We start from the raw sequence: 12918 nt of genomic DNA, 5'->3' as shown, positions 1-12918 counted from the left end.
CGGTCAATATGCACCTTACCATGCAGTGTAAACAAGAGTTATCTCACTTAGGTTGCAGCCTCCCTTCTGATGAGGCCACCGCCTTCCCTTATGCTGCTCTCTGGGTAGGAATACACTAGGCAGAAACGCTAGCATTGCATAAAACGCTAGAGTAACTTTCTGCATATTTTTCCAAAACGCATCTAAAACGCACATTGTGGTCAGTATAAAAACACCTTTTCAGTGTCCTCTCTGGCTCATCACTAGGAAGTTCAAAGGAAGCAGAAACACATTATCAAACTTGGTTTAAAAAAAAAAAAAACACATTAAAAACGCAATAAAAATACAATAAAAAGCTATACCTCTGCGTCACAATTGAGGTTATGTGCGTTTTAGATGCATTTTGGAAAAATATGCAGAAAGTTCTGCATTACAAAAAGGCACATTGTAGAACACAAATTAATGAGGTTTTTCATGCGGCCCATTGACTTACATTATACGCGTTAACGCTATTGTTTTACGCAATGCTAGTGTTTCTTCCTAGTGTGTTCCTACCCAGAGAGCAGCATAACGGTAGGCGGCGGCCTCATCAGAATGAAGGCGGCAACCTAAGTGATTTAACCATTGTTTAAACTCTATGATAAGGTTGTTTTTTTTTTACCTCTACGTTGGTTTCAATTCACTAAAGTCTGGTACACACTTTCAGGCTACTTACACACTAAGACGTTGCGTTAGGTGCTACGTTAAGGTCGCATAACGTACCCCTAACGCAACGCATGGTGGTGCGGGAGAGGACGGTAGAGTGAGCCGCGTTAGGCGGCTCTATCCGCATAAGGACTACTAGAGTGGCGCTGATTGGCCGGCGGGACCACATGATGCGGAGCGAGACACTCCGCATCACGTGGTCCTGCCGGCCAATCAGCGGTCGCCAGTGCAGTGCATATTAAGTAGCCATGTGCGCGACTACTGTAGCAGCATCTCCCCGCCTCCTCTCCGCCCCCCACTGAGCATGTGCAAACAGTCTAACGCGGCTAAAGCCGCTAGAACGCACAGCATGCTGCACTTTCACTACAACGTGCAGCGTTACATGTAACGCAACGTGGGCAGTGTGAACAGCCCACTTGTGTTACATTGCTGTGCGTTGGGGGAGCGTTACAGGCTGCAATAACGTGCGCCTGTAACGTCCCTGTGTGGAAGCAGCCTCAATTATGATTGGCCAATCGCTGACTAATTTTACCAAAAAACCTCTAAGCCAGTCTCCATACTCACCTGTACAGTATTTTGTCAGTTAGACTTAGCAACTGCCATTAATGCTTTTGGAAAATAAATAATACCCTGCGAATCCCACATAAGGACTAATTCAAAAGCTGTCGGTTCTGACAGATTTTATCTTTTTTTTGCTGTAGTGGTCCTTGAATTTGTGTTCTACGTGTACAAAGGCATGTTTATCTATTTGTTCACATATAACATAAAATCTGATGGAAAGTCACCAGAGGGGCGTGGTGGAAGCAGATGGGACCTCCCAGCACTTTCCATACTGGCCACATTCCCCATAAATTGCATAAAATGCATATCAAAAATGCAAACAAAATGCACAAAAATACACTTGTGACTCACATGTGGGAAACACAAACGCAGGAAAACGCAACCAAATACAAGTGTGAAACGCTTCTGTGAACCGCAAATGCACTCCAAATGCACTTCCTTATGACAAAAAATGCAGAAACACATATGCAGCAAAACGCAACCTTTCACGCAACGCCTAGTGCGTTCCCAGCCTGCATCTTCTGACACTTCCACCTTTACAGCCGGAGTGTGCCCCTGCTAACTCTGAGATGAGTTCATTACTTGTGAAATTGATTGAACCAATCAGATTGGACCAATCACATAGCATGATTAAATCAATGTGATTGGATCAAAGGGGCCCATTAACTGAACAATTTTTTCATCAGATGCAATTTTTTGAGACACACTTTTAAGACCGCAAGTAAGCGGAAGTTAATTATCATTTGTTCAGTAAGAGTTTTTTCTCTCTTCATATGTGATCATAAAATCCAACTTTTAGATCAATTACATTTTCTGGTCCAATCAACCAAAGAATGGTTTCACATCAATTTGCGCCACACTGTGCAGTTTTCTGTACATTGTGATTATACAAAGTGTGTTGGAAAAGTGCATCTGTTTATAAAATTGTACCGTTAATAGGCACCTTAAGATTATACTAATCACACTGCATGATTGTGCTAATCAGATTGGACCAATCGGACTGCATGATATGACCAGTCAGATTGGACCAATCACATTGCAAGGTTAGACCAATCAATTTCAACCAATCACATTGCATGATTGCACTGATCAGATTAAACCAATCATATTGCACTGTTGGACCAATCAGATTGAACAATTAGTCCAATCAGATCAGACCAATCACATTGCACAATTACATAGTTACATAGTTACATAGTTATTTTGGTTGAAAAAAGACATACGTCCATCGAGTTCAAACAGTATAAAGTACAACACCAGCCTGCTCCCTCACATATCCCTGTTGATCCAGAGGAAGGCGAAAAAACCCTTACAAGGCATGGTCCAATTAGCCCCTAAAGGGAAAAATTCCTTCCCGACTCCAGATGGCAATCAGATAAAATCCCTGGATCAACATCATTAGGCATTACCTAGTAATTGTAGCCATGGATGTCTTTCAACGCAAGGAAATCATCTAAGCCCCCTTTAAATGCAGGTATAGAGTTTGCCATAACGACTTCCTGTGGCAATGCATTCCACATCTTAATCACTCTTACTGTAAAGAACCCTTTCCTAAATAAATGGCTAAAACGTTTTTCCTCCATGCGCATATCATGTCCTCTAGTCCTTTGAGAAGGCCTAGGGACAAAAAGCTCATCCGCCAAGCTATTATATTGCCCTCTGATGTATTTATACATGTTAATTAGATCCCCTCTAAGGCGTCTTTTCTCTAGACTAAATAAACCCAGTGTGAAGAAACGCGGAAAAGCCGCCGCATGGACGCAGCATGAGGTGGCTGTTTCCGCGGCTGGCATAGCGGAACACGGAGAAACCGCCGCGGCGGTTTGCGCGCACAGGCCTGCTACTGACAGTCTGACCAGGCGCGGGGAGGCCACCGCATGTGCTGATAGTGGTGCGGTTTACCCCGCGTGCAGGCCAGGAGAGACATTGCAAAGCGTGACTGGTGTGGCTGGGACTGATAGTCCACACAGGTTCAGAATGACGCGCGCGCGCGCTGAGAGGCAGAGTTTATATGACAGCCAGAAGAAGGTCAGCTGACCAAGCTGGTCAGCTGACATTTCCACCACTTTTCATTGGTCCAGCACTTAGGGGAGGCGCTGGAGGCGCTGATGTATATATACTGGGTGCTGGTCAGTTTTCTGGTGTCTGGCGTTGCGATCACTACGTGGTAGCACTCAGACCTTGTCAGTATCTGTGTTCTAGCATAGTTTCCAAAGGTGTTGATGATCACGGAGCTCACACCTTAGTGTTAGGAATATTGAACTGTATTATTTGTTATGATCTTCTGCTTGCCTGACTATCCTCCTGAACTCTGATTCTGTACCTTGCTATTTCTGATATCCTGTTGCCAAACTCTGCTCGTTCCTGGACTCGGCCTCCTGATTCTGTACCTTGCTATTCTGATACTCCGTTGCCTAACCCTGCCTGTTCATTGGATTCCGTATCTGTCTCCTGAAATCTGTACCTTATCTGTCTGTGTGTTAACGACCTGGCTTGCCCGACCTCGAGAACTGGCCTTACTGTTAGAGGCAGTTCCCAGACCTGTTAGTGACACCCTCTCTCTGGTGTCACTCACACTCTGTCCTTCCTACTCTCAGCCTAGCTCCTCCCCAGGGAGAGTCTAGGCCAACGGAAGGAACATTCTACTGTGCAGTACTCAAAATATTGCTGTTGCACTCTACACTCACTTGTTATCTCAGGTGTCCAGAGGTTAGTAGATATATTTGATTATCGGTGATACTGCAGATCATCAATAATCGGGTATATTCTGTATTCTCGGTGATACTGCAGTTCACCGGTAATCAGACCCTCTCTGTGTTACACCGATCGTTACAGAACGCCAGACCAAAACCCAAATGGACGCACTGTATAGCCATATTGAAGTCCTGACCACCGCGGTAAATCAACTTTCCGCGGCAGTTTTGAACCAACAGACCCAGACATGTCAGATATTTGGGGCTATTCAGGAACTTCAAACAGTGCGATCTCCTCTTAGCACAGACATGTGTATGCCTGTACCTGAAAAATTTTCCGGTCACAGATCTGACTTCCGAAATTTTAGGAGTAGAGTGTTATCATACTTTGAGTTGAGACTTAATTCTTCAGGAACTATGGCCCAAAGGGTTACATTTATTAAAACTTTGTTATCAGGCGATTCTCAGACCTGGGCATACAGTCTGCCCTCCGGAGATTTAGCCTTAACCTCCGTAGATGAATTTTTTAAGGCTATGGCTGTAATTTACGACGATCCAGACATTGCCTCGACTTCTGAGCGGAAGCTCAAGTTGTTACGTCAAGGCAAGAGTCCGGTTGAACAGTATGCTGCTGAATTTAGGAGGTGGTCAGTGTCAGCCAGGTGGGACACCTTTGCCCTTTTGGTTTGTTTCCTATCAGGGTTGTCAGATGAGGTTTCCGATCTCATGCTAAGCCAGCCTGAGCCCAAATCTATCGATGAGGCCATTTCATCAGCCATCAGGATAGATCGCCGGCTGCGCTATCAGAGACAGACCCGGGGTGGAAACCATGTGAAAATAATGTCCCATGCTGTGACCCCTGAAACTCCACCTCCTCCCGATTTGCCTCCACCTGAACCAATGCAGATTGGTCGGTCAGAGTTTTCTCAAGTGGAGCGGAAACGCTACTACCTAGATGAGAAACGGTTACTTCTTCCTTGTACTGTTACATGGGAAGATAAATCTGAGGTTTCTGAGGCCTTTATTGATTCAGGCGCTGCAGCTAATTTTATGGATTTCGAATTTGCAAAGAAATTGGGTATTCCGCTCACCCCGGTAAAACCACCCATTCAGGTTACGGCAGTAGATGATTCCCCCCTGCAAAGTAATCATCCGCTGTCTCAGACACCAGAGGTGGAAGTCACTATAGGGGTACTACACAACGAAAAATTACAGTTTTTTGTATAACACATGACCACCTCCACAGTCATCCTTGGCATGCCCTGGTTGCACCTTCACTCCCCACAGATCAATTGGACCACTGGGCAGTTAACTAGCTGGTCAACTCATTGTTTCCAGCAGTGTTTAGGGAAGGTGACATTGGGCCAGACCAGGATTCATTTGGAGGGGGTTCCAGTACAATATTCCGAGTATTCAGATGTGTTCTGTCCCAAGGCTGCTGATAAGTTACCGCCACATCGCCTGTTTGATTGCCCCATCGATCTCCGATCTGGTTGTATGCCCCCAAGGGGTCATCTCTACAATTTGTCTGGGCCAGAGAAAGTGGCCATGCAGGAGTACATTCATAAGAATTTAGCCAAGGGGTTCATTCGCCCCTCTCGGTCGCCCGCTGGCGCAGGGTTCTTTTTTGTTAAAAAAAAAGACGGAGGCCTGCGGCCATGCATAGATTACCGGGGCCTGAATAAAATCACCGTGAAGAATCGCTACCCTTTGCCCCTGATAGATGACCTGTTTACACAAGTTACCAACGCTAAAATCTTTTCGAAATTAGATTTACGGGGTGCATACAACCTGGTGCGGATTAGAAAAGGCGATGAATGGAAGACGGCCTTTAACACGCCCGACGGGCATTACGAGTACTTAGTGATGCCCTTCAGGCTGAGTAACGCCCCGGCCGTCTTCCAAGAACTAATTAATGAGGTATTCAGGGAGGTGTTGGGCAAATTCGTGTTAGTATACCTTGATGATATACTTATTTTTTCAAACAACCTCTCTGAGCACAGGACACACGTCCGATTTGTATTGGACAAACTAAGGCAAAACATGCTTTACGTTAAATTGGAGAAATGCATCTTCGAAGTAGCATCTGTCACCTTTTTAGGGTACATAATTTCCACCTCGGGCCTGTCGATGGACCCTGCCAAGGTCTCTGCTGTGCTGGAGTGGCCTCAACCTGTGGGGTTAAAATCTCTTCAGAGATTCTTGGGCTCTTGCCCTGCTGCTGACATTTTGACCCAGTGCGGGGAGGCTGCCGCCGGTGCGGATAGCGGTGCGACCAACCCCGCGCATGGGTCAGCAGAGACATTGCAAGGCAGTGCGAGGGTGGCTGGGACCGATAGTCCACCTAGGTTCAGAGTGACGCACGTGCGCGTGGAAAGGCAGAACTTTTATGACAGTCAGAGAAGGCTCAGCTGACCAGGCCGGTCAGCTGACAATCACAGCAATTTTCATTGGTCCAGCAATTAGGGGAGGTGCTGGAGAGCACTAGTGTATATATGCTGGGTGCTGGTCATTCTCTGGTTGTCTGGCGTTGCGATCACAACGTGGTAGCACTCAGACCTTGTTCGTATCTGTGTTCTAGCATAGTTTCCAAAGGTGTTGACATCAAGGCGTTTACACCTTAGCGTTAGGAATATTATCTGTATTATTTGTTATGACCTTTTTGCCTGCCTGACTATTCTTCTGAACTCTGATCCTGTACCTTGCTAATTCTGTTATCTTGTTGCCAAACTCTGCTCGTTCCTGGACTCTGTATTGGCCTGCTGACTCTGTACCTCGTTATTCTGATTTCCCGTTGCCAAACCTTGCCTGTTATTGGATTCCGCATCTGCCTTCTGATTCTGTACTTTATCTGTCTGTGTGTTGATGACCTGGCTTGGCCGACCTCGAGAACTAGCCTTACTGTTAGAGGCAGTTCCCAGATCTGTTGGTGACACCCTCTCTCCTTGGTGTCACTCACACTCTGTCCTTCCTACTCTCTGCTTAGCTCCTCCCCCGGGAGAGTCTAGGCTCACGGAAGGAACATACTTCGGTGTGTACTCAAAGTATTACTGTTGCACTAACACTCGCTCATTACTCAGGTGTCCAGAGGTTAGAATATATATCTGATTATCGGTGATACTGCAGATCATCAATAATCGGGTATATTCTGCATTCTCGGTGATACTGCAGTTCACCGGTAATCAGACCCTCTCTGTGTTACACTGATCGTTACAGAACGCCAGACCAAAACAAAATGGACGCACACACTGATCGTCTGGGCGCACTTGCCACTTCGGTGGATAACATCAACCAAGTGCTGGGTACTCACCAAGCCTTAATTGATGCCCTATCAGGGTCTGTACAAACCATCCAGACGTCAGTGGATGAGGTACGATCCCCTCCTAGCGTTGACATACGCATGCCCGTACCCGAACGATTTTCTGGCCATAGATCTGACTTTCGAAATTTTAGGAGTAGAGTGTTGTCCTATTTTGAATTTAGACCACGATCGTCGGGGACCGAGACCCAAAAGGTTACATTTATTAAAACCTTGTTATCTGGCGACTCTCAGACATGGGTGTACAGTTTGCCCACCGGAGACCTAGCCCTTACTTCGGTGGAGGAATTTTTTAAAGCCATGGCATTAATTTACGATGATCTGGACCTTGCCTCGACTTCTGAGCCGAAGCTCAAGCTTTTGCGTCAAGGCAAAGGTCCGGTCGAAGATTATGCAGCGGAATTTAGGAGGTGGTCAGTTACAGCCCGGTGGGACACTTATGCCCTGTTAGATTGTTTCTTGTCAGGGCTGTCCGATGAGGTCTCTGATCTAATGCTAAGCCAGCCTGAGCCCAGAACAGTCGATGAGGCCATCTCAGCGGCCATACGAATCGACCGCAGGCTACGCTATCAAAAACAGACCAGGGGTACTTATCGTGCTAGAGTAGTGTCTTACGCCACAACACCAGTGACACCACTTCCTTCTGTCTCATCTCCTCCCGTCTCGCCTCCACCCGAGCCAATGCAGATTGGTCGGTCCAAGCTGTCCCAGGTGGAGCGAAGACGGAGGATGTCTGAACAGCTGTGTCTGTATTGCGCTGAAGGGGGACATAGAGTACGAGACTGTCCTAATAAGCCGGGAAACGCTACCGCCTAGGAATTGTAGGGGGTAGCACCCTAGGCGCCCGATTCTTACCCCTAGAAGATAAACGATTGCTTCTTCCTTGCACTGTTACGTGGGAAGACAAAACCAAGGTCACTGAAGCCTTTGTTGATTCAGGCTCTGCAGCTAATTTTATGAATTTTGAGTTTGCTAAGAAATTGGGAATTTCACTCACCCCAGTAAAACCACCCATCCAGGTTACAGCTGTGGATGATTCCCCCCTGCAGAGGAATCATCCGTTATCTCAGACACCGGAGGTGGGAGTCACTATAGGGGTGCTGCACAGAGAAAGATTGCAGTTCTTTGTGTTACACATGACAACCTCCACAGTTATCCTTGGCATGCCCTGGTTGCACCTCCACTCTCCCAAGATCGATTGGGCCACCGGGCAGCTAACTAGCTGGTCAGATCATTGTGTTCAGCAGTGTTTAGGGAAGGTGAAGTTGGGCCAAACCAGGGTTCATTTGGAGGGTGTACCCGTGCAGTATTCTGAGTATTCTGATGTGTTCTGTCCCAAAGCTGCAGATAAGTTGCCTCCCCATCGCCAGTTCGATTGCCCCATCGATCTCCGATCTGGTTGTATGCCTCCCAGGGGCCATCTTTATAATTTGTCTGGGCCAGAGAAGGTGGCCATGCAGGAATACGTCCGTGAAAACCAAGCCAAAGGGTTCATTCGCCCGTCCCGGTCGCCCGCTGGCGCAGCTTTATTTTTTGTTAAGAAAAAAGACGGTGGCCTGCGTCCCTGCATAGATTACCGGGGTTTGAATAAGATCACAGTGAAGAATCACTATCCTTTGCCCTTGATAGACGACTTATTCACGCAGGTTACTGACGCTCAGGTTTTTTCAAAATTGGATTTACGGGGTGCATACAACCTGGTGAGGATTAGAGAGGGCGATGAATGGAAGAGGGCCTTTAACACGCCCGACGGGCATTACGAGTATTTAGTGATGCCCTTCGGGCTGTGTAATGCCCCGGCCGTCTTCCAAGAACTGATTAATGAGGTATTCAGAGAGGTTTTGGGCAGATTCGTCCTGGTCTATCTGGATGACATCCTTATTTTCTCCAACAACCTCTCTGAGCACAGATCTCATGTCAAGTTCGTGCTGAATAAATTAAGGCAAAACATGCTTTATGCGAAACTGGAAAAATGCACCTTTGAGGTCACATCTGTCGCCTTCCTAGGATATATCATTTCCACCTCGGGCCTGTCTATGGACCCTGCCAAAGTCTCCGCTGCTCTCGAATGGCCACAGCCAGTGGGGTTAAAGTCTTTGCAGCGTTTTTTAGGCTTTGCGAATTACTATAGAAGATTCATAAAGGGGTACTCCACTATCATTGCACCCCTTACCAGTCTCACAAAAAAAGGAGCAGATACCACCCACTGGTCTCCAGAAGCTCTATGGGCCTTTTCCACTTTAAAGGATCTGTTCTGCTCTGCACCCATCCTGAGACACGTTGACACTTCTTACCCCTTTATTGTTGAGGTGGACGCCTCGGAGGTCGGAGTGGGGGCTGTGCTGTCTCAGCGGTCAGGGTTGCAGGGTAGATTGCATCCGTGCGCCTATTTTTCTCGTAAGTTCTCTCCGGCAGAGAGAAACTACGACATAGGCAACAGGGAGCTCCTGGCCATCAAGTTAGCCTTTGAGGAATGGCGACATTGGTTAGAAGGAGCAGAACATACGATCACGGTTTACACGGATCACAAAAATCTGGAATACATCGAGGGGGCTAAAAGGTTAAGCCCTCGTCAGGCTCGATGGACACTGTTTTTCTCAAGGTTCAGATTTATTATTACGTACACGCCAGGTAGCAAGAATATTAAGGCACCTTGCTATTCTGATACTCCGTTGCTTAACCCTGCCTGTTCATTGGATTCCGTATCTGTCTCCTGAAATCTGTACCTTATCTGTCTGTGTGTTAACGACCTGGCTTGCCCGACCTCGAGAACTGGCCTTACTGTTAGAGACAGTTCCCAGACCTGTTAGTGACACCCTCTCTCTGGTGTCACTCACACTCTGTCCTTCCTACTCTCAGCCTAGCTCCTCCCCAGGGAGAGTCTAGGCCAATGGAAGGAACATTCTACTGTGCAGTACTCACAATATTGCTGTTGCACTCTACGCTCACTTGTTATCTCAGGTGTCCAGAGGTTAGTAGATATATCTGATTATCGGTGATACTGCAGATCATCAATAATCGGGTATATTCTGTATTCTCGGTGATACTGCAGTTCACCGGTAATCAGACCCTCTCTGTGTTACACCGATCGTTACACCCAGTTTATCTAACCTTTCTTGATAAGTGAGACCTTCCATCCAACGTATCAATTTTGTTGCTAGTCTCTGCACCTGCTCTAAAACTGCAATATCTTTTTTGTAATGTGGTGCCCAGAACTGAATTCCATATTCCAGATGTGGCCTTAAGAGTTAAACAGGGGCAATATTATGCTAGCATCTCGAGTTTTTATTTCCCTTTTAATGCATCTCAAAATTTTGTTAGCTTTAGCTGCAGCTGCTTGGCATTGAGTACGATTATTTAACTTGTTGTCAATGAGTACTCCTAAGTCCAAGTTTGATGTCCCCAACTGTATCCCATTTATTTTGTATGGTGCTAGACCATTAGTACGTCCAAAATGCATCACTTCCATTTGTCAACATTGAATTTCATCTGCCATGTATGTGCCCATATAGCCATCCTATCCAGATCGGTTGCAATATGACACTATCTTCCTGAGAGTTGATGATTCTGCACAATTTTGTATCATCTGCAAAAATAGCAACATTGCTCACTACTGCATCTACTAGGTCATTAATAAATAAATTGAAGAGCACTGGACCCAGAACAGACCCCTGTGGGACCCCACTGCTAACAATCTCCCATTTTGAGAACGATCCATTGACCACAACTCTTTGTTTTCTGTCCATTAGCCAGTTCCCTATCCATTGGACCAATCAGACTGGACTAGTCACCTTAATGGTGGCTACTAATGATACAATCTTTTTTGTCCAATCTTACCAAATCTATGTAGTAGAAGGGTAAACTGAGTGTGAATATATTGAATGAATACTTCAGGCAGTCCCTTATATCACTTAGAATATGTCAGATTGGATGAAAAAGATTGGAACATTAGTGGCCACCATTAGACCAATTGGGCAATTTGATTGGTCCAATCTGATTTTGTTCAATTGTGAGCTCAGTCACCCTATGACCGACTGTGTCGTATGAGGACCCGACCATTAGCAGTCTAAGAATGGCTTCAGTTTAAAATTTCCTATTTAAAATGAAAGGCTTACATTTGGTAAACTGTTTTAGGCTCCACCCACTTTTCCTGAATTTTAACCCAAGTCACCCAATGACCGGCCGTGTCAAGTTTGGGGAGTCTGGCTTCAATACTGTGAGAAAGACAGCTTATTATATTTTCTTATTAAAGTCAATGAGAAAATGTAAAATCAGCTTTCATTATTGTTCTGCCTGCTGTACACTCATTACTACTATAGATTCCTTAATATTAACTCCTTATTATTAATATTAATATCCTTATTATATTTGGGATGCGTAATAAGATTTGGACTGGGGCTGCCATGAAAGGGCCTCTAGATTTTGTTTTCCCCAAGGCCAAAAGGTTCCACTGGGATAGCGGTTTTGTCTGTTTTCTGCAAAATGGGTTTTCATGCCATCTGATAAATTGTCGTAAAATACAGCATACGAGCGTTTTGAGCCCAAGAGGGGAAAAGCGCTATACAAAGGATTGGATTGGATTGGATTAAATTCTTTCAAAAGAATATAAAAACACAAATAAACACAGAACAAATGCAGAGCAGGCTGCAAACCCTTAAAGAAAATGTGTAATGTGACTTAAAAATTTCAAAACTTTCACCAATGGACCTAGGAAAACAATCTTTTCGGCCCCAAATTAGTGTGCATTCTGCGTTTGTGTGATTTTGTTTTTGTTATACAACTTATTTCAATGGCATCACATTTGTTTTGTTCTTTTTTTGGGGGGGGGGTTCATTTTTCCTTGTTTTCTTTGTGTGTGCTTGTTTTGCCTTTTAAATTCACGCTGCAGGTCTGATTTGTATGTGATGTGCAATTCATATTTCATGAAAGTATGTGGGAATGCAGAAACAAATTGTCGTTTTGCGAAAGTTCAAGTGCATTTTTGAATTGAATTAGATACACTTATTTATTTTTTTATATAATTGTTTTTTATTGAAGATCAACAAAACATACAGAGAATATACTGTGATATATAGAATAAAGAGAATACTTTAGCTGATACAAAAAATAACAATGATATATATAAAAAAACATATAGCATAGCTAACTGTTGTTAGGAACAATGTCCATTCAATATGTGACATTTTTCTCATCTAATGTTCATTAACATGGCCGCTTTGGGCTGAACTTCTAATGAGAATGTAAATATCTTTTCCAGTAAAAGGGACTAGACTGGAAAGCCTAACAGACAGGGAACATTGCTTCAATGGAAGGAGAGAGTCCGGGCACCAGAGGTGTTGCAAAATCCACTCATTTATTTCATCCCCACCCGACCGAACACACAATAGGGCTAAGTCTGACAGCCGTTTCGCGAGCTTAACGCTCGCTTCCTCAGACATCCCGGGTGGGGATGAAATAAATGAGTGGATTTTGCAACACCTCTGGTGCCCGGACTCTCTCCTTCCATTGAAGCTACGAATACGCTGTTTTCTGGAGGCACAGTAGGTGAACCACCTAACCCCACCTAGGCTGCCAGCTGCATCTAGTGCCGGTTACAAAGATCTTCCATTTGCAGACAGGGAACATTGTTAATTGAAAGATGCAAACTTTTCCAGCAATAAT

This window comes from Hyperolius riggenbachi, chromosome 2 (assembly GCF_040937935.1).
Source record: "Hyperolius riggenbachi isolate aHypRig1 chromosome 2, aHypRig1.pri, whole genome shotgun sequence".
NCBI classification, from domain to species: domain Eukaryota; kingdom Metazoa; phylum Chordata; class Amphibia; order Anura; family Hyperoliidae; genus Hyperolius; species Hyperolius riggenbachi.
The sequence above is the reverse complement of the archived record's forward strand: the minus strand, read 5'-3'. Positions refer to the sequence as shown.